The sequence below is a fragment of the Engystomops pustulosus genome, chromosome 7 (genome assembly GCF_040894005.1).
Source record: "Engystomops pustulosus chromosome 7, aEngPut4.maternal, whole genome shotgun sequence".
NCBI classification, from domain to species: domain Eukaryota; kingdom Metazoa; phylum Chordata; class Amphibia; order Anura; family Leptodactylidae; genus Engystomops; species Engystomops pustulosus.
This window is the reverse complement of record NC_092417.1, coordinates 96,615,903-96,638,056: the sequence shown is the minus strand read 5'-3', so window position 1 is coordinate 96,638,056 and position 22,154 is coordinate 96,615,903. Positions and strand designations below refer to the sequence as shown.

Below are 22,154 nucleotides of genomic sequence, written 5' to 3'. Positions count from 1 at the left end.
ATCCAATCCTGGAAAGTGGTGAAATATTAGCACTCCCTCCCTCCTGGTCTCCAAAAATTAAATGTTTGATTAACACCTCTTTAACACATATTCATTATATGATAACACAAAGTGCATGGGCATATTCAATTGGACACCCTCAATATCCTCATGGTGCTATAGGGCTGAAGCACCTGGTCCAACAAGTCAGGTAATGTGAAAGAAGGTTTTATAAAGCAGTGGCAGTATGCAGTATAATGTTACTAAAAAACTACCATAAGGCCAATATTCCAAACAATAGCGCTACAATTTCCAAATCATACCTCCAAACTGTGACCCACAGCATTACTACAACATAAAAGGCACAAAAAGCACAATAGTGATAATGAACACAAGATTCTATACAAAAAAAAAGCATTACTAATAATTTCAGTAGAATGTAGAAACTCCATTTATTTTACCGCTGTCCTGTTGTTAAGCACCACCATGCAAAGGACAATATCAAAAATGATTTACTAGGCCCAAATAATAACACTTCATTCAGGGTCGGACTGGCCCTGGTCCACCAGTGGGCCCAAACACCTGTGCTGACAGGGAGCCATGGCAGAGGCCTCTGTGCCCATAGGAAGCCCCTGCCTTTAAAAATGGGGCGTGTGAAACATTTCTGTTGGACTTTGTATGATAAATGTGATGCACGGTCCGAATGAGAAGCGGAACACCCATTCCAGTGCAGTACATTGCAGCTGCGACACAAATGTGTCTCGGACGCTTCTTATATACATGTGCAGGCAGTTTGCTCTGAAAAGAATGTGCAAAGTCTGACAGAAAACTGGCACAGGGGCTCTAATAAATCTGGGCAAATATGTTAATAGTGGAGTAATTGGAAATGTTTTCTTGGTTATTTAATTGACTTTAATATTTTTTTCAAGAGTGGTGTAGAGGGGTTACCCAAACAAGGAAGCAGTTATACTTACCTCCACATGGAGCACCAGTCCAGCACTTTACCTCCCTTCAGCTTCCAATGTCCTCCAGATGTAGTTGAAGATGGCCAGCTACTCCTGCAATCTGTGTAGTTCCATGGGAAGTTTTTCTTTGCCCTCAGCATGATATATTCATATTTTTTTCGCAGGCCAAATATCATTACACTACAGGGTAAATTTGGACCATGAGCCAGTTTGACACCTCTGCATCAGATGGTCTGCCAATCCTGCTACAATTGATAGGTCTAGCTAATATACATCTAATTCTTCTCTCCTGCTTAGTTTCTTTTCACACCTCTACCCTATAGAATTAAGTCCTAAATGCCCCTATTGCTACATATTAGGTTATATGATATCCATGGCATTCTGATTAGGTTGAGAAGATAAATAGAGAACAAAGTTATAACAATTTTATGAATTGCAAAATAAGAATGGTGATTGACGACTTCATTGTGTAGTACAACCTCATAATATAATGCTAAGTAATGTTTTTTTACTAGAGAATAATAAGACTAACTCACATAATGGGGTGAAAAATAAAATATCAGGAAATAACTCATTTTTGGATCATGTTTTATGCAATATGATGTAAAAAACTCTTTCCCATAATACAAAATTATGCAATGCCTAGACAGCATAGGATCAGATCACAGTATAAAAACTATGCTGGGTTTACTTACACCCAGTAGATCCCTGCCATCAGAGACTTAGCTATTTCAATATCTAAGATCCCAACAGCAGTTTTTTCACTCTATGGGGGTTTTATACAGGAAATTTATTATAAAAATGTGGAATCTGTGGATCTGCATTTATTTTTTTACCTCCATTGGGGGTAAAGAGTTCTACAAAAAAAGTGTAAAAGGTGTGGCAAGGGTGGAGAATAGGTGGGGCCAACCATAGCTGGGAAAAGGCATTATGGTGCCTGTCACAGGTGGTCCCGCGACCCATATCACGGGTTGCGGGCTCACCCGTGCCTCTCACCCCACAAGCGTGTTGCACGCGCAACTTACGGGTCACGGCTCCTGCTCCGTCCTCTTCGGTCCCGCCAGCCGCTCCATCCTCCTCGGCCGTGCGCACGCATTCCTGACTCCTAGGGCGCGCGTGCGCCAGCTTCTGCAGATTTAAACGGGCATTGCACCACTAATTGGCGCTGGCCATTCTCAGGCATACTATATGACCCTGCCTCTTCCTGTGACCCCTGCCAGATCTTTGTTCCTAGAGCCCCAGAGAAAGCTGTGTTTATGCCTTGTGCCGTTTCTGTGAATTCCCGTTGTGACCCTGGTTCCGTTTCTGACTTCGCTTCTTGGCCGTCTGCCCTGACCTGTTGTTAAGTCTCCAACTCCGATCCTGTGCCGCCCGTCCTGACTTCCTGCCTGTCCCCGACTACGAGATTGCCTGCCGTTTCTGTACCTCGACCTGGGCTGCCACTGTGGACAAGTCACACCTGTGTAACGATCTGGTGGTACCACACTGCAGCAAGTCCAACCCGCTTTGCAGCAGGCTCTGGTGAAAAACGGGTGTCACTTAGACTCTGGTCCCAGGTGGCTTGTGTCATCGTCTGCAGTGGTTCAGAGGATCCACAACCTCTAAGCCTGACAGTGCCATAGGCAAACAAAATAAATGTGCTCAACATCCCACCATAAAATCCAATTATGGTGGAATGATACCATAATTGCTAGAGAAGAGGTTAAAGGGAACCTTTTCTCATAGGGTTCCAACCATCGGGATTATAAAATACAAATCAGTTCAATCATTATAAAATACAAATCAGCTACATATAAAGCTACCTACTCACAAACATTTGCTTTCTCTTCCCACAAACCACAGATCCACGGAAATCCAATTTCAAAATCACAAAATTTTCTTTCCTCTGACTTGCATGCATTGTCTAAACATTGAACTAGGACAAGAAGTTCTTGTGGCAAAATTTTTTTTGTTAAGAAAGTATGAAGGTGCAACAAACTACACAATGAACACTCTGTATGATGATTTGAATCCACTTATTTTTCCAACGCTAAAGAAAGTTATTCAAATAGTTTTGATTATCCCAGCTGCAGCTGTGAAAGGTCATTTTCAGCACTACAAGGTCTTCATAACTGGCTAAGACAGACAATGGGTCAGTCAAGACTCAATCATCTAGCCATCCTTCAGTAGAGAAAAAGTCCTTAATTTAATTACAGATGAAGCCGTCATTGATTGTTTTGCCAATAAACACAAAATGCGTCACTTACTAGTTCACAAGAAATAGTTTTTATCCCCATCAAATGTATTATTGTAGTTAAGTCAGTTTTTTGTAGCAAAATTGTCTCAATTGCTGATTAGTACCCTTTGAGACATTTGCCAAGCTACTCCATTATTAATCGTAGCCTATTTATGCCAGATTTTTCATAAGGAATCCATATGTGGTAGACAGATTTATGTTGCATATTTAGACATAACTTCACTCCAGTTATATTAAATGCATTGGAATTGGTTGTGCAAAATTCTCAACATTTTTGTATACTATGTCGTGATATTATGTTCGGCACATTGCACTATATATAAGGTTGAGCCACACCAGAAAGGCAGCGGGAGATCAAGGAGGTAAATAAGTGGCTCAAAAGTTGGTGTAGGAAGGAGGGTTTTGGGTTCATGGAGAACTGGACTTACTTTTCTGTCGGCTACAGGCTCTACAGTAGGGATGGGCTGCACCTCAATGGGGAGGGGGCTGCTGTTTTAGGGGGAAAAATGGCTAGAAGGTTGGAGGAGTGTTTAAACTAGAGACCTGGGGGGAGGGCAACTACACTTGTGCAGGGCAAATAGACAGTGTACATAGAGAGCTGGGAAGAGTCATAGTCCATGGGGGAGGAAGGGGGGCTGGAATGAGATTGGGGAATAAGGACAAAAGGAATACGGACAGGGAAAACCATATAAAGTGTATGTACACAAATGCCAGAAGCCTCACAAACAAAATGGAGGAACTGGAACTCTTGATGTTGGAGCGGAAATATGATATAGTGGGTATCAGCGAGACATGGCTGGACAGTAGCTATGACTGGGCTGTTACTATAGATGGTTATAGTCTTTTTAGAAAGGATCGTATAAATAAAAAAGGGGGAGGGGTTTGTTTATATGTTTCATAGTTTCATAGTTTCATAGTTTCTACGGTTGAAAAAAGACACTTGTCCATCAAGTTCAACCAAGGACGGGTAGGGATTGGATGAGGAAGGGATTTAGGGGAAACAATTCTATATAACATAACCATCAATGTTATTTAGGTGTAAAAAGGCATCTAGACCCTTCTTGAAGCTATCCGCTGTCCCTGCTGTGACCAGCGCCTGAGGCAGGCTATTCCACAGATTGACAGTTCTCATAGTAAAAAAGCCCTGTCGCCTCCGGTGATTAAACCTTGGTTTCTCCAAACGGAGACAGTGCCCCCTCGTCTTTTGATTTGATCTAATCTGAAACAACTTACCACCATATTTTTTGTATGGACCATTCATATATTTAAATAAATTAATCATGTCCCCTCGTAGTCGTCTCTTTTCCAGACTAAATAAATCTAGTTGTTTTAATCTTTCCTCATAACTGAGACCCTCCATACCCCTTATCATTTTTGTGGCTCTACGTTGAACCCTCTCCAGCTCCAGGGCATCCTTTTTATGGACCGGTGCCCAGAACTGGACAGCATATTCCAGGTGTGGCCGAACCAGTGCCTTGTATAGTGGTAATATTACATCCCTATCACGAGAGTCCATACCACTTTTGATACATGACAAGATCCTACTGGCTTTAGAGGCAGCTGATTGACATTGCATGCTGTTATTCAATTTATGATCTACTAGTACCCCCAGGTCCTTCTCAACAAGGGACTCTCCCAGATTTACTCCCCCAAGGACATATTTTGCCTTTGGATTATTGGCCCCCAGGTGCATAACCTTACATTTATCCACATTAAACCTCATTTGCCAAGTGGATGACCAAACATTCAGTTTGTCCAAGTCACCCTGCAGCCTATGAATATCCTCCATAGACTGTATTACACTACACAGTTTGGTGTCATCTGCAAAAATAGACACAGTGCTATTAATTCCTACCTCTATATCATTAATAAATATATTAAATAGTAGTGGGCCAAGCACAGAACCCTGGGGTACACCACTCATAACTGGTGACCATTCCGAGTAGGAATCATTGACCACAACTCTCTGGATACGATCCTTCAGCCAGTTTTCAATCCAATTGCAAATGATTTCTGTCAAACCAATAGCCCTAATTTTACCCATCAGGCGTCTATGAGGGACAGTGTCAAATGCCTTTGCAAAGTCCAAGAACTCGTGTTACATACTGCGTTCTTTGTATGCAGGCAAACTTTTTGATTGTTATTTGAATACTTATACATTCCCCCCACTTTTGTGGTATATATAAAGTCCAAGAACACAATATCCACAGCTGCTCCTACATCCAGGCATCTGCTCACCTCTTCATAAAAGCAGATAAGGTTAGTTTGACAACTTCTATTCTTAGTAAACCCATGCTGGCTGTCACTTATTATACTATTTGATGTCACATACTCCAGTATGTAGTCTTTTACTAACCCTTCCAATACTTTCCCCACAATGGAAGTTAAGCTTACAGGCCTGTAATTGCCAGGCGAAGTTCTAGAGCCCTTTTTATATATTGGCACCACATTTGCCTTGCGCCAGTCACTTGGCACCACACCAGACATTACAGAATCCCTGAAGATTTTAGCCAGCGGTACAGCAATAACATAACTGAGTTCTTTAAGAACTCTGGGGTGTAACCCATCTGGTCCAGGAGCTTTGTACACATTGATTTTATTGAGCTTAGATTGGATAATGTCTACATTTAGCCAGCCTAGTATATCACAGGATCCATGACCCGCACTGGCACCATCCAAGTCAGAAGTTCTCTCTTCTATTGTATAAACAGAGCTAAAAAACCTATTAAGTATCTCCGCCTTCTCCTGGTCTCCAGTCACCGATGCCCCATTTTCAGAATAAAGGGGTCCAACCTGTTGTGACCCATTTTTTTTTGCATTGATATACCTAAAAAATTTCTTGGGATTTGTTTTGCTATCTTTAGCCACCTGTCTTTCATTTTGTATTTTGGCTGATTTGATTTCTTTTTTACAGATTTTGGTAAGTTTTTTGTAAGTATAGAAAGCCTCAGGTGACCCGTCAGATTTATATTTTTTAAATGCCCTCTTTTTCTCATTAATTGCCCTTTTAACTGTAGCTGTAAGCCACGCGGGGTGTAATCTAGCCCGTCTATACTTGTTACCTATTGGAATAAATTTAGAAGTATAAAAACCCAGGATAGATTTGAATTTCTCCCATTTAACATTAGTATCACCATGTGACAGTATCTGATCCCAGTCTATATCCTGTATTGCAGCCCTGAATTTTTGGAAATTAGCCCTCTTAAAATTCAAAGTTTTCGATTTTCCCATCTGTTTCTGCTTTTTAAAGTTTAAGAGGAAAATAATTATATTATGATCGCTGTTCCCAAGGGGTTCCCTGATACTGACATTTTGGACAATCTCCTCATTATTAGAAATCACAAGGTCCAACAATGCGTCACCTCTTGTGGGATCTTCTACAAGCTGCACCATAAAATTATCCTGAAGAATATTCATAAAATGTCTCCCGTTCACAGATGAAGATGAGCCCTGACCCCAATTTATATTTGGAAAGTTAAAGTCTCCCATTATCACTACGGTCCCCTCCTGTGCAGCCCGCTCCATCTGTTTATATAGGTGACCCTCTATTTCCTCAGAGATGTTAGGGGGAAACTATGAAACTATGAAACTATGAAATGCTGATAAGTCAAATGGATGCGGCTTCAAAGCAAGGTGAAGTACTTATCATGGGGGACTTCAATTACCCAGATATTGACTGGGGGGCAGAGACCTGCAGGTCCTTCAAAGGCAGCAGGTTCTTGTCAACAACAAAAAACAAATCCCTTTCGCAACTAGTCCTGGAGCCAACAAGAGGGGGGGCACTGCTGGACCTTATACTGACCAACAGACCTGATAGGGTATCAAAACTACAGGTTGGGGGGAACCTGGGGAATAGTAATCATAATATCATTGATTTTGTATTACGCTTTACTAAGAGCGTTAGTGAAGGGGCAACCAACACTCTAAACTTCAGGAGGGCAAATTTTCAGCAACTAAGGGAAGACCTTAAAGGCATAGACTGGGATAATGTTCTCAAAGACAAAAGCCCCCCAAAAATGGGACTTTTTCTCATATATTCTGAAAAAGTCCTGTGAGAAACACATACCTTATGGGAAAAAGCATAAAAGGAACAAGAAAAACCCTATGTGGCTAACTAGTCTTGTGAGGAAAGCAATAAGCGAGAAAGATAAAGCGTTTAAGGTGCTAAAACGTGAAGGTAGCGATGAGGCATTACAGGATTATAGAGAGAAAAATAAATCCTGTAAAAAGCAGATAAAGGCCGCAAAAATAGAGACTGAGAGAAATATTGCCAGGGAGAGCAAAAATAATCCCAAATTATTTTTCAAGTATATAAATGATAAGAAACTAAAAACAGAGAGTGTGGGTCCCCTTAGAAATAACATGGGGGTCATGGTGGAAGGAGATGAGGAAAGGGCCAATCTACTGAATGTCGCCTTCTCAACTGTCTTTACCCAGGAAAATCCCCTGGTGGAAGACACAATGAGGAATAATGTAAATTCTTTTTATAATGTCAACAGTTTAACCCAGGAAGAGGTACGGCGCCGCCTCGCAACCACTAAGATAGATAAATCACCTGGGCCAGATGGCATACACCCCCGGGTTCTGCATGAATTATGTACGGTGATAGACAAACTGTTATTTGTAATATTTGAAGATTCACTGAGGACTGGTTATGTTCCACAGGAATGGCGCATAGCAAATGTGGTACCAATATACAAAAAAGGATCAAATAGTGATCCTGGAAACTACAGACCTGTGAGTCTAACTGCTGTGGTGGGGAAAATATTTGAGGGGTTTATTAGAGATGCTATCCTGGAGTATCTCACTGTGCACAACCTTATAACCAAGCGTCAGCATGGGTTTATGAGAGATCGGTCCTGTCAGACTAATCTGATTGGTTTCTACGAGGAGGTAAGTTCAAGACTGGATCTGGGGGACGCTGTAGATGTTGTATATTTGGACTTTTCAAAGGCATTTGACACCGTGCCACATAAAAGGTTGGTATATAAAATGAGACTGCTGGGAATAGGAGAAAATCTGTGTATTTGGGTAAGTAATTGGCTTGGTGATAGAAAACAGAGGGTGGTCATTAATGGCACATTCTCAGATTGGGTTGATGTTACCAGTGGAGTGCCACAGGGGTCAGTATTGGGGCCACTTCTTTTTAATATTTTTATTAATGACCTTGTAGTGGGTTTACACAGTCAAGTTTCAATATTTGCAGATGATACTAAGCTGTGTAAAGTAATAAATACTGAGGTCGATAGTTTAGCATTACAGAGGGATTTGTGGAAGCTTGAGGGATGGGCAGAGAAATGGTTGATGAGGTTTAATGTAGATAAATGTAAAGTTATGCACTTGGGCCATGGAAACAAAAAGTATAATTATGTTCTAAACGGTCTATTACTTGGTAAAACTGAAGCTGAAAAGGACTTGGGGGTATTGGTGGATGGTAAACTTAATTTTAGTGACCAGAGCCAGACGGCTGCTGCTAAAGCAAATAAAATAATGGGATGTATCAAGAGAGGATTAGATTCTCATGATAAAGAAATAGTTTTGCCCTTATACAAATCCCTGGTCAGACCACACATGGAATATTGTGTACAGTTTTGGGCACCAGTGTATAAAAAGGATATAGTAGAGCTGGAACGGGTGCAGAGGAGAGCAACCAGGATTATTAGGGGAATGGGGGAACTAGAATACACTGACAGATTAAAAAATTTGGGATTATTCAGTTTAGAAAAAAGACGGCTGAGGGGAGACCTCATTACAATGTACAAATACCTGAACGGACAGTACAAGGATCTCTCCAAAGATCTTTTTATACCTAGACCTGTGACCAGGACAAGGGGGCATCCTCTGCGCCTAGAGGAGAGGCGATTTTACCATCACCATAGACAAAGGTTCTTTACTGTAAGAGCAGTGAGACTATGGAACTCTCTGCCGCAGGAGGTTGTTATGGCGGACTCTATGTACATGTTCAAAAGAGGCCTGGATGCCTTTCTGGAGAGAAAAAATATCACGGGTTATGGGGATAAAACATTTATTTAATTCTTAAAGGTTGGACTTGATGGACTTGCGTCTCCTTCCAGCCTTATATACTATGATACTATGAAATATAGGTTTGCACTATATTTAATAAATGGTTCTCAACAGCTTCTCTCGTTTCTGTAGGTCCTGATATCTATTTTGACTGTAAGGTGCATTCACAGAGCTAAGCCATGGTTCATCCACTTTTCAAATCATTATTATAATATTGATTTGCAAAGATAGCATACTGACCCTTCATTGTCTATCTGGCTATTCACATGTCCTTTTTGTTTTACTGACTACATCAAATGTGAAAATACATGGATGTGGATACAATACTGACACAAAACAAACTGAAAACAGATGTATTTTTTGCAGATGCACCATGGACATGCCCTTTTGAATGAGCCCTTGAAGTGAACATTTTATTCAAGTGTAGTGTATAGATTCCTATTGTTATGGCTACTTCCAGCAATGACACTTTTTTTATCCCGTTTACTTCTTAACTTTAACAATGAGCTAGTTTTTACTACAATGTTGAAAAAAAACTGAGATTCTAGATAATTCATGGTAATGAAACCTTCAGGAACGACAGACAATGCATCTTTAGTTTGCAGAATCTTTATTGTGGTAAGTTTTTTAATCAATTTTATGATATATTTATAAATTTTTTATGCCAACTGTCCCCCAAAGTTTGTACAGCATTTTATGCTGGTTTATTGGTTGTGCTATATATTGGTTGGTGTATTGAGCATTTTATATTGTTAGTATTCTAATTACAGGTTTAAAATGGATAAAAGAAGTACAGTAACTTATGTCAAAATTCCTGGGGCCCGTGACCCAGATGTTTTGGAACCCTAGAAATGCCCTTGACTCTACATATATATACTATAGGACATTTCCCATGTTCTTTTTTTAAAACATACCCATGCTCTGATATCATGCTATATAAGAAGCCCCGCCCTGTGCTACAACTTGCTATACGTCCCAAGCTAGTTGGCAGTCTGTGTGTCCCATGGCAGAGGCGTATCGATCGGGCCCAGGCCTGCAGAGAGAGGGGGTCCGTGGCTGTTAGTTTAGAATAACAGCATCTGCCTGTGCACTCTGATACTGTCTTATTTCAGAAGTACTGGACGGGGCCCCACACAAAGATAAATTGGAGTTCTTACCCTAGTGTGCACAGCCTGTATACAGTGAGGGGAACTCTTGTCAAAAATTTGGCAAGGGGCATAGTGCAAAATGAAGGGGCATAATGCAAAAAAAGGGGTTACTTGTGAAAATGGGTGCACTTGTGCTTACATAGTGGATTGTTTATATAACTGAAGGTGAGCTAACTCCACCTGATTGAAGACTGATCAGCCGTGCCCAGAAGCAAAAAGTGAACAAGAAGAAAGATTCCAGCACAGGTTGTTTCGTCATCATATAAAAAGGATCTTTATTCGTGTAACAGCATATAGTACATCGGATAAAAACACAGGAAACAATTGGCACGTTTTGGCTGAAAGCCTTAGTCTTTCCTAAGTGTTTCCTGATAAAAAAAAAGCTGTTGTTTTTGTTATTATGAGATGGGGCCCCATAAGGAATTTATCTCTTGGGCCCAGAGGACTCTAGTTATACCGCTGGCCTTGGGCTATTGTGCTATCCTGCCATCTGGGGGCTAGAGGAGTGGATGTGGTGGGATATAGGTAAAGTGTTCCATATATTCTGGAGTTATCCCCCACTTCGCCGTTATCGGCTAGGAGTCTCCAAACTCATATCTCTCCTTATTGGTCTCTTGTTACCTGATTCACCTAGGGCAGAACTTTTATTATCAGACGTCTCCTCCATTACAGAATACTTTTCACTATTGCTACACCCCTGCTTGCTAGACTCACCTACTACACCCTCTATCCCACTGTTTATATCAGAGGTCAATATGGTATTTTTCCACAAAATGGCCCTTTCCTATGGTTTATTGAAATTCCCAGATATGGCTCCCTTGGTCATCCTCCTGCCACACCATTAATCTCACACGAGACTCACTCCATTTACTTATCTGAGCATTTTATGCATTATTTAGGGAAATTATACAGGCAACTCGCTTTGTCCCATGAACTATTGTACCTTGTCATTTCTGTTATGTTTGCTATTTTTTTGTGAAAATGAACTTCTTTTGGGTCAGAACATTGGCCCTTTCTACCTGCTCAATTTGGTGAATCACTTTCTGTAATGTTGTATTTAAGTCAGAATATTCCTTTTTTTAAATCAGGTCTTTTTTATTGAAACATCTCCAACACCTTTTTCCATTTACAACAATGACGACAATTCCCAACAAACTATCCCCCCCTAACCCCCCCCCCAGTCCAAACCCCGATAAAATTCCGTAAGAGTCCATAACTTGGCCCTCCGTCACGGAGGTAAGTGTTCATATTCTTGTATATCCGTCTTCATGTATTGCAGATTATCATCTTAATTATTCCAATTACCTCATACATGCATCACTCATTCCGACACAAGACAAAACAAAAACTATTTATATAACTGCACACAGTCATAATAGGGCGTCTCAAGAGGAGAGGGGACTTATCAAGAACCTAGAGGGGAGACCTGGTGTAGCAATCCATGGTCCCCACACGGCGTCAAACTTTTTCATGGCCTTTCTTTTTTTGTACACTCCCTTTTCCAACCTAATTACTTCATTGAGCCGTTCCTTCAGCTCCTTAATAGTGGGGGGAAGCAGTTGAATCCATTTGGACGCTATCAATTTACGCGCCTGATACAATATGCGGGACATACCTATGATGTCCGGTGTGATGGTCATATCATCCTCCAGTAGACCCAACAAGCAGATCCGTGGGGATACCTCTAATCGTATGGAATATATCTTGAAGATAAGGTCCAGCACTTTTTTCCAGTATCCACCCAGTTGTATACATTCCCAGTACATATGTATTAAGTTTGCCTCAGGCATGTTGCATTTTGGTCAGTTAGAGTCCGACCTGGCCCCTATTTTGGCCAGCAAAGCTGGCGTTTTGTAGGCCCTGTGCAGCAATAATAGTTGTGAGAATCTCCTACTTTCGCTGAGAGAGAGCACTGGTGTTAGGGAAAGGATAGTGTCCCATTGAGTATCCATCTCCCATTTGGATCTGCTAGGAAATGTAACGCCTTGAAGGAACTTGTCTTGCAGTGCCCCATATAGCATTGAAATAAGCCCCTTAGAGGAGCCAGATAGCAGTAGTGATTCCAACACTCCCAATCTTTGCACTATCATGTCTAAAGACTGCTTCTGGGTTTCATATGCATGTCTTAACTGTAAATACCTAAAAAAGGCAGTGTTTGGCAGTTGATATGTCTCCTTAATGGTTTCAAAGCTTTTTAATTCCCCATTAGTCTGGATCTCTTTCATGGACACAATGCCCTTGCTGGACCAAAATTGGGGTTCTTCCATTTTTAAAAACTCCCCAAATGTTGTATTGTGCCAAATGGGTGTGTGGCCACTCACTCCTATCAATCCCAGCATGCTCTTCCCCCTATCCCACACCTTATATTGTAACGCCAATGTGGGGTATACTGGTCTCATTCTCTCCCCTCTTCCTGCTTCAAGAACGTGTATGGGTATGTCCCATGGTGAGTCTTCCGCAACTATCCGTCCCCCTACTCCGTATTCCTCTCTTGTGCCCCATCCCCGGAAGTGTTGTAGCTGTGCTGCAATAAAGTATACCCAGGGATTAGGTACCGCAAGGCCTCGGTCCTCTTTTCCTCTCTGAAGGAATTCCAGTTTAATTCTGGGGTGTCCTTTTTTTTTTTAAATTAGTCCCCTAAATATTGTGTCAACTTTGTAAAAGTGTTTCCTAGGTATCCATACTGGGGAATTGGGGATAATATAGAGAAGCTGTGGCATTAAAACCATTTTGATTAAATTACATCTGCCTACTTCTGTTAATGGTAGGTTACACCAGGTGTTCACTTTAACCTGGAACCTGTCCAGTAATGGTATCAGATTGTTCTGCACGTATTCCTGTGGCCTGCTGGACACCACCACCCCCAAGTATTTAAACTCCCTAACTATTTTAAGGGAAAGAGAGTCAAGCAGTATTTCAGGGTCCAGCCCATCCACCGGGAGTAGGACTGACTTGTCCCAATTAATTTTGAGACCAGAGTGGCTGCCGTACTCCGTGATGATCTGCATCACTGGGTGCAGTGAATTATATACATCCAATAGAAATAGCAGAAGGTCGTCTGCGTATAGAGCAACCCGTTCTTCTGTGTTACCGCATTTAAATCCCACTATGTTTGGGGGGTCTCTGATCTGGCAAGCTAATGGCTCTATGGCCAGTGCAAAAAGGAGGGGGGATAGTGGGCAGCCCTGCCTTGTCCCCCTTTCCAATACAAAGCTGTCTGATAGCCTTCCGTTTGCTCTGACACATGCCCTAGGTTCCGCATATAAAAGCTTAGTGAGCTCAACGAATTTGGGCCCAAAACTCATTCTGCCCAACACTGCCCACAAAAATTCCCACTCGACGCTGTCAAAGGCTTTGGCAGCGTCGAGAGAGATGACCGCCCTTGAGCCGGTGTCCTGGGAGGAGATCTGCACGGCAGTGAATAGTCTACGTATATTGGTAGCAGTAGATCTATTGGGCATAAAACCGGACTGGTCCGGGTGCACCAGACCCTGCACCACCTCCGATAGGTGGCCAAGACTTTAGCAAGTATTTTAATGTCTATTGGGAGAAGTGAGATTGGCCTATATGACTCGGGGTACTTCGGGTCTTTGCCCGGTTTTGGCAGCAATACCACTATGGCCTCCCGCATCGACGTAGGTAGCTTACCCTCCTCCGTTGCCTTTTCAAGCACCACCAACAAATGTGGTAACAGGAATTCCTGCTACTTCTTAAAGAATTCCCCTGGCAGCCCGTCCATCCCCGGGGCTTTATCATTCGGGAGAGCTTTCAATGCCTCTTCTAGTTCTGCTAGCGTAATTGGGGCCTCCAGTTTTCCCTGGCCTGCTCCGTTAGGACTGGTATATTAATGTTTTCCAGGAATTCCTTTATCCTGTCAGGGGATCTCTCTAATTTAGTTTTGTACAGATGTCCATAGAATTCTCGCAGTATTTTAAGGATACCCGCATCATCTGTTATCTCTTGTCCCTCTATGGAGTACAGACTTTGGATATGGGAACTACTCATTTGACTTCTCACCACTGTGGCAAGTAGATGCCCAGCGGCCTCCCCTTCTGCAAAGTATTGTTGTTTCAAGAAGAACCTCTTATATGACGCCCTGTCCAATATATGGTCCTTATATAAGGCTTGGGCCTCTTCCCAATTAGTTTTGGAGCTGTCATCTGGGCACTCTATAAATTCTCCCTCTGTCGCAATTACGCGCTTTTCCAGTTCCACCAGCAGTTCCCTGGATTTGGTTTTATACCTGGAGATGCGGGCGAATAGTAAGCCCCTTGCTTCGCCTTTAATGGCGTTCCATAATGCAAGGAGCGGGACTGACCCCTCGTTGTATTCTAAGAACCTTTGTAGATCCGCCTCCAACTCACTTCCTACCAATTCTAACCAAAATGGATTGACTTTCCATATTGGTCTCTCTCTATCACCTGCTCCAAAGTCTAATTCCACTCTCAGTGGTGCATGGTCCGAAATACTACGGGCCAGATATTCTACGTCATCATATGTTGGTCATCATATGTTCGGAGCCTATTGCCAGGTCGATTCTAGACAGGCTACGATAAGAGGCCGTATAGCATGAGTATGATCTCATAGTAGGGTTACAGTATCTCCAAATGTCCAACAGCCCCACCTCCCCCAACACCCTGGCCAGCGAAGTGTGAGGCGTGGTTTCGGCAATGGTGCCCTGATGGAATTTATCTAGGAACGGGTTCAGGTAGTTATTGAAATCCCCTACTATTAGGATTGAGTATGTGGGTGAGTTGGCAGCCAGACGTAAAATTTGTTTTAGTACATCTGCCGTGTATGGTGGTGGTATGTATATAGCTACCAGAAGTATGGGATATTCCCTGATGCAGAATAGACACACATACCTGCCCTCTGAATCAATAACTTGTCTAGAGCACTGAAATGGTATAGACCTGTGGACGAGCACACTAACTCCCCTTGCATGAGTGGAAAATGTAGAGTGAAATTGCTGCCCTACCCATGCCCGGCCGAACTTTCCCACAGTGTCAGCTGTATAGTGTGTCTCTGACAGGCATACAATTGCCGGTTGGTATTTTTTGAGTAGCTGAGACACGGCGCAACGCTTGTTTGCGTCTCCCATACCCCTCACATTCCATGCAATGACATTAAATGTATCCGCCATATCTTACTAGGGTTATATATATTGACAGTTGCATGAGTGATTCCCTAAGTCGTGATGCAGTCATATGGACCTTACAGTTAGCTAGAATTGTACCGGTACAACAACCCCCCTTACCCATTCCCGACAAAGACAAACATGGAAACAACATATACCACTCATAAGACATCCTTTCCAACTTCGGACGCCGGGGTATCCAATATCCTGATCCTTGTAGATGTGAAAGTTCCTGTTGATGTGCAAGGAATCATCCGAGGTAGATTACTCCGGTGCGCATAACAATAGACGTGTAGTCCTGGCATCAAAACAACTCAACTCCAAGAACCTTAACTACAGCAACTGAGTAGGTAGCTCCCATCCCCCCTGTGAGAGGAGAATATTAAACACACTCCAGCTTTTCCAAGGGTTAATTCCTTTCTGGTCGCCGGATGCGGCCTTCATTGATATCAAGCCAGTTCATGGCCTCTCTCGGTTGGTCGAAGAAGTGGGTCTCGCCCAAAGCTACTACCCGCAGTCTTGACGGGTATAGCATGGCATATGGTACCTGCGCCGAGCGCAGTCTCCTTTTCACGTCAGTAAAGAGGGCTATCCGTTTCTGAATAGTAGAAGAAAAGTCCGGGTAGAAGGAGACCCTGTGGCCTTCAATTTTGATATCTGGTTTATTTCTCGCATGGCGTAGTATCAAATCACGGTCCCTGAAGTGAAGAAGTTTTATCAATATGGGTCTGGGGGCCGATCCTGCTGGCAGGGGTCGAGTCGGGACCCTGTGGGCTCTTTCAATGGCAAACATTGGTGTTAGCTGGTCGCGCCCAAAGGTGGAAGTTAGCCACTGCTCAAAGAAAGTCACTGCATCTCTCCCCTCCGCTTTCTCTGGAACCCCCACCAGACGGACATTATTTCTTCTAAGCCTGTTCTCCAGGTCGTCCGTTTTGTCAAATAGTGCACGAACATCCTGGTTACATCTTCTTATATCTCTTTGCATAGGTGGAACAGCATCCTCCACATTGCTAATCCTTCCCTCCATCTCCTTCACTCTTTCATTAATCTTATACATATCATGCCTCATGCGTGTGAGCTCTTCTTTAAGACCCCCCATGTGCAAATCAAGGTTGGAGTTACACAGAGCCACAGCAGATAGAACATCTTGTAGTGTGGGCTCTGCTGCTGCCCTCTCCTGCTCCTCTGCTGCTGCTGCAGACTGTGTGGGGTTGCAGCTGCTCTTATCCTGAGCAGGTACTTTATGTGGAGTGTGGATCCCCTGGGGAGGCTCTGAGGTGGGTGACACACTGGGGTTTGGAGGGCCTGCTGCTGCTGCCTCATCTGCTGTATCAGCGCTGGGGCTGCCAGGGGCCAAGTTCTCATTTGGGGATGCCCGGGGGGATGTGTGCGCAAACTGGCTGAGCCGCGCTGCGGCCGCCTCGCTCCTCTCCTTCTGCTTACTTTCGCGCGGCGGCGCCACCTTGGCCGCGCGCTCTGGCTGCTTCCCCTTCTCTCCTTTGCCCGCGGGCCGCGGGTCGCGGCAGTCGCTGCCGGCATCTGGTGTCTCCCGCCGGGTACCGGGTGTGATGGGGCAGCTGCACGCGGGGATTCGCTCACCGGTGATGCCAGGACACAGGATATACTGCAGTAAGTCACCGGAGCTCCCTCAGCGTGCGTCCGATCACATCCCTGGTCAGGCCACGCCCCCCAAGTCAGAATATTCCTAGTTGCCCATGGCAACCAATTACAGCTCAGCTTTCATTTTACCAGTGCTCATGAATATTTCAAAGTGGAACTGTGATTGGTTGCCATGGGCAACTAGATATATTCTGACTTTCAGACAGATTGATAAATCTGCCCCAATATTCTTTTCACCTCCACATCGTTGCATATACTATATTACGCTACTTATCTTTTTTTGTATACTGTATGTATTGAAAATCTAATAAAAAATATTATTTAAAAGTGATGCTGATGGAGGGAAAGATCCCCTTCTCCACGGCCAATGCACTTAGATGCTACAGACACTTTAGACCTTCCCATTCCAAGCATTTGATTTATTATTTTTCCATTTCCAGATTTTACACTATAAATGAATAAATCCTCTGCTGACTTTAATGAATCCCATAGAATTTGATAGGCTGTAGGGATGATGACATCACGGAATGTTTACCTCTAGCTGGGCATTATGACATCATGAAAACTGTATAAGCGGCAGCCATCTTGGAATCCTTTTGAGGGTTATAGTTGGCGATAAAGTGTGAGTATGTTTGTTTTTGTCTCCTGTGTTTTTCTGAATTATATCCAATTTTCTTTTAATCTAACTTCTCTGATTTCTACTTTGGAGCCCTCATATTCCCCACATCCTCTATGTTAAAGACATATTCATTTTGAAGAAATATATAAGTACTTACCACAAGGCTTCTTTTAAAGAAACTTCTCTGGTTATTATATGCAGTTTCTTGAGTTATTTTCTATGAAGAAAATGGAGAATAGAAAACAAAGACAGAGTTATGTAAGTCACAAATTCCTGAAGTTGTTTGTATACAGAATGCAAAAAATGGTGAAATAACTGGTATTGTGATATTTGTATAGACACTGAAACATTACATAGTTATATATACTGTACATAGCTACTATCTCATACACATCCTAGTTATCCACAATACTATATCAAATGGCTACATTTCACTGAAAGATAAAAGTTCTCATGTCTTGAGGTTCCTGGATAAGTGAATATTGTATTCCCATATCAGTTAGATATTAGGGTCAGGCGTTTGGATAAAATATTACAGGATATATTTACACTAAAATCTACAGTTGGGACGGCTCATGAGGCAGTGTACAACTATGTCGTATACAGTAGTCTACAGTAGCATATGTAGGTCTCTGTGATACATTTGGGAACATTTCTCTGGTTGTTTTCCAGTCTTTCCATTGTGTATCTTTTATACATTACAACAATGGTGGTGATGAAACAGAATTAAGCTACATTCACACGATGTATGCGGTACGGCGGGCATACATTGGCGCTGCAGAGAGGAGCAGGGAATGAGCGCTGCTCACATCCGCCCCTCTCCATAGGAAGATACAGCGCACGGCGCCGTATCATGGGAAAAGATAGGACATGTCCTATCTTTTCCCGGGCTACGGAGCGGTACGGTGCCGTGAGCCCATAGAAGTGTATGGGGAACGTATATCGGCCGTATATACGTCCCCCATACATGTGTGTGAATGTATCCTTACTCTCAGCCTATATATTATTCATTACTTGGGCATTTTGCTTTATACATACAGGGTAGAGACCATCACATAGATCATACAATGTCTGACTATCAAGAAATCTCCAGTCATTTCTGATCAGGATTTGTAGAAACTCATAGATGAAAATGTTACATCCCACAGCCCATGTGTATGTTATATACTGTACAATGTAAGAACCTGAACTGATCCATGGACTTTATCCCCTTCTCTTTTTATACTGTCTGTTTTACTATTCCAGCCTTCAGAGATTGGCAAGCAATGTAAGTAACTTGCACTAATATGTCACATTATACATATATATATATATATTCATCCTAAGATCTTAATATACAAATGACATACTAATACAAATTATGTAAGAAGAACCCTTGGTTGCTTTGTAGTTTTTAGTCAAATTCATTTCACACATGCTGCACATGCACATTTTTACACTTCACATTTTCAGATAAATACATATATATATATTTCATACTATTTTTTATTATGTATGGTCCCATTTTTTATACTATATCATTTTACTATTTTTTGGCATTAAAGGAAACCTACCACTTGTAGTGGCAGGTTTCCGATGGCAATACCGAGCACCAGCTCAGGGTGAGCTGGTGCCGGAGCTTATTTTAGTTAGTGTTTTAAACTTTATAGCCGGCGCATGGAGGTACGCGCTCGGCGCTTACCATGCGCGCGGCTCTCATTCACTTCCTATGTAGCCGCGCGCACGGTAAGCGCCGAGCGCGTACCTGCCTGCGCCGGCTATAAAGTTTAAAAAGTGTTTTAAACCGCGATACCGCGGTTTAAAACACTAACTAAAATAAGCACCGGCACCAGCTCACCCTGAGCTGGTGCTCGGTATTGCCATCGGAAACCTGCCACTACAAGTGGTAGGTTTCCTTTAAAGATAACCAGACACCCTAAGATCGAAGCACCAAGACACCAAGCGCATGACCGAAGCAGCTTCGGCTATAAAGTTTAAAAGTGTTTTAAAGAGCGATGCAGCAGTTTAAAACACTAACAAAAATAAGCTCCGGCACCAGCTCACCCTGAGCTGGTGCTCGGTATTTCCTTCTTATACCTGCCACTTCAAGTGCTAGGTTTCCTTTAAGTTTGAGACAGCATCCAAATTTGTCCAATCTGGGCCTGCTTGCACTGTGTCGGGTTTCCGCAGCAGAAGGATCCCAGTTGCATAGGTCCAGGAACGTACAATTGAGGAAAAAGCAGCAGCACTGCCTTGTAATCTAGTGAATCAAGTGCTCTCTTCATTCATTAGAAATACATACAGCATTTCAATGCCCAGTCTTTGCCATGCCAGACTTGCTGTGACCCGAGATAACTTTGCTTTTACTTTGACAAGCTTGTCTTTTGTCGTAACATTGCAGGTATTTCTGATGAATAAAGAGAGCACTTGATTCACCGGATTACAAGAGTGCTGCTGCTTTTTCCTCAAATATGTAGCCTGGTCCACTTGACACTGATTTATGTATAATCTCTTCTGTGCTTTGCCTATTGATTCATTTTATGCAGTGCCCCCTCTTAAAGAATATACCCACAATGCATCATTCCCTAAATAATCATTGACATAGTTCTTCACAAGTCTTTATAATCTGTTGTTTCTTTTTCAGTTGCAGACCTACAACTTTGGTAAATAAATCTTTCTATTTCTTCTGCCAACTTGCTAATTCTATTTGTTATAAAGGGGACAGTCAGATATTTCCTGTATTATTTTATAGAGGGTTTCCTAAATCTGATACAATGATGTCACTAAACCATGCTATTGCTATCTGATCTTGGGGCAGAGCTGTAGCAGTTGAAATAGAAGGGGTGGCCCTGCTGGGTAATGTTAGTACCTTTCCACAATATTTCTTGCCAAATGGTGTTCTGTCAGCGGCCAACCAACCAACCAAGTGCAACACAGCTGTATTTAGGTGATGGATGCCATCCTGCATCTCCTTACACAGCCACCAGCTGAGAATGGAGCGGTGTATGAAACTAAAGCATTGCTTCATCCTCAACTAAGAGAATAATCCTAAAACTGCCTTGGGGGAGAAATGTTTAACTCTTTATAACTCTAGGAAAGTCTTTATAATGACCTGTATTTATGACATATGAGATGATATATGTTTCATGTACAATAGGGAGGATACCCTGGAACAGTTAAAGAACACAATGGAAGAAACACTTGCAGCTTTGGCAAAGATAAAATATTTGGATGATATGTAAGTTTCAATATAAAATAATATGCTATAAATAAAATTATAGGTTATAGGAATATAAAGATGCTTCAGAATAACATAATGTTTTTTTAGGTAGAGACATGTTACTTTATGAGTAGTAGGCCTAGTGGAGATAAAATGGAAAGTAACCAAGTAACTAAGTCTGGCCTTAGGCTTCTACAAGCTCGGGAGTCGTTGATAGGTCTCCTGGTTGCCAATACAATCTATTAGCTTTGATGGGTTTATAGAGGAACCCATCTCTTTGTAAAACCACATAGCGGTATTCCCATTTCAGCAAATAAATTATTGTTATTGTTTGTATAATAAAAAGTTATACAATTTTCCAATATACTTTCTATATGAATTTTTCACTATTTTTAGATCTCTGCTTGCTGTCATTCTATCGGAAGCTTCTATGTTATTTCCATTGGACAGAAATCTGACCATGATCACACAGGTGCAAGACTTGTATAATCAGAGCTGTGTGATATAACGAGCTGTGCACCTGCAAGACCATAGAAAAATTTCTGTCCACTCGGGGTGTGTTCGCACGTGGTGTTTTGGATGCGTTGAAACGCATGTGTTTTTAAATGTTAAAATGCATTTGGCTACTCTGGAAATGTTTACACAGCTGCTTACACTTACGGCAATGAAGAAAAACATTTCCAGAGTAGCCAAAATGCGCCTCCAAAATGCCACGTGTGAACCCAGCCCCAGTGGACAGAAAACTGTCCATGGTCACACAGGTGCACGGCTTGTTATATCGCACAGCTCTGATACTAACGATACTACTCTCGTGCACCTGTGTGACCAGGATCAGATTTCTGTCCAATGTAAGTAACATAGAAGCTTCATATATTAGTATAGACTGTATGTACATCTATCTCTCATATAAACCAATTTTGTTAATTAGTAAAGAAGGGGCCACCCTGCTACCTTCATATTATGGCCATTACAGGCATCTGCAAACTGCTCCATTTCCATGTATTAATCTTTTCCCACCTTGCAGACTGTTTCATGTGCAAACATGACCTGTGCAAATAAAACAAAGTATTTGGGCTGGAGATGAAGCACGGGAACTTTACCTCATTTGTAATAATAACAATGCCCATGCACAACCATAATAAAAGCCTGAAATCAAAATATTGTATATAATATATGTTACATCTACATTAGGGATGAGACCATTAGACAGCTAAAAGAGAAGATGGA

At 42.2% G+C, this 22,154-nt stretch overlaps 1 long non-coding RNA gene across 1 annotated transcript in view; it reads right to left on the bottom strand.

Annotated features, from left to right (window-relative positions):
* Window positions 1-22,154, bottom strand: part of LOC140070606 (uncharacterized) — an 89,991-nt gene that overhangs the window by 14,065 nt on the left and 53,772 nt on the right. Inside the window, exon 3 of the long non-coding RNA XR_011848956.1 lies at window positions 17,886-17,945. This is a non-coding gene — a long non-coding RNA (uncharacterized lncRNA). The remainder of the gene's footprint in view (window positions 1-17,885; window positions 17,946-22,154) is intronic.